The sequence below is a fragment of the Colobus angolensis genome, unplaced genomic scaffold, assembly GCF_000951035.1.
Source record: "Colobus angolensis palliatus isolate OR3802 unplaced genomic scaffold, Cang.pa_1.0 Scaffold90, whole genome shotgun sequence".
NCBI classification, from domain to species: domain Eukaryota; kingdom Metazoa; phylum Chordata; class Mammalia; order Primates; family Cercopithecidae; genus Colobus; species Colobus angolensis.
In genome coordinates, this window is record NW_012122932.1 from 5,510,811 (window position 1) to 5,512,169 (window position 1,359).

Below are 1,359 nucleotides of genomic sequence, written 5' to 3' on the forward strand. Positions count from 1 at the left end.
CTCTATTTTTTTTTTTTTTTTTGAAAAAAGGCTGGGCGCAGTAGCTCACACCTGTAATCCCAACACATTTCGGGAGGCCAAGACCGGTGGATGATCTGAGGTCAGGAGTTTGAGACCAGCCTGGCCAATGTGGTGAAACCCTGTCTCTACTAAAAATACAAGAATTAGCCAGGCAAGATGGCGGGTGCCTGTAACCCCAGGTACTCAGGAGGCTGAGGCAGGAGAAACGCTTGAACCAGGGATGGGGAGGTTGCAGTGAGCTGAGATCGTACCATTGCACTCTAGCCTGGGCGACAAGAGTGAAACTCCGTCTCAAAAAAATAGATGTATGTAATATTGTGTGTAAGGCAGATTAGAGGCCAGGTGACAAACAGGGGGCTAATGTAATAGTCCAGATGCGATCTGACCAGGGCTTGCACAGATGGTGTTAGCAGTAATGATGGAGAGAAAAGGATGCCTCTGTGAACTATTAGGAAGGACAAGAAAGAGCCTCAGGACTTGGCACAAATTGTGCAACCTTCTCTGTATGCAGACATGATTTGGGGCTGGGGTGGCAGAGAGGCATATGGAACAGTATTGCTTCCTCCTCCATGAGGAAGAAAAATGAGATCAGTGGGTAAAAGTTAAGGACAATTTTTCTTCCTCTTCCACAAGGAAGAAAAATGAGATCACTAGGTCAATATCTAAAAGGGCTTCCTAGCAGTTGGACCCATTCTGCTCTAAGGCCACAGATGGGACTGCCCTGGGCTCTGGAGTTAGGCTGGCCTGGGTTTGAGTTCTGGGCCTCCTTCTTGGCACAGTACAAGAGACTCTGGAAAAGTTAGTCTCTACAAGCCTCAGGTGCCTTACCTGTAAAATCAGAATAATACCTTCTTTGCAGTCATTAAGAGAGTGGAATAAGAAAATGTATTTTAAGGGGCTAGCACTGTCCCAGAAATACCGTAGGTTTTGCCAGTGATAGCTCTTGATATTGTTAAGTGCTGAGTTCCATATCATTAGACATATTTAACCTCACGTTGAATGACCTCTTCTGTAGCATGTACTAGAAGGTTTTGAAATCTTGGTAGAAGCTTGGAAAAAACAATGTGTAAAATCCATTCCAGGACCCACCAGTAGTTCTCCTTCTAAGGAATTCATTCTAAGGAATTGATCTGTTCAAAGGTGCATACACAAGATGTTTATTCCAGAATTGTTTATTTCGGTTAAGAATATGAAATAACCTAAATACTCAACAATGAAGAAATAAAACATGATACATCCCTACCATAAAATACCATGCAGGTCATTTAAAATGTTGGTGCAGGGCCAGGTGTGGTGGCTCATGCCTGTAATCCCAGCACTTTGGGAGGCTGAGGTGGG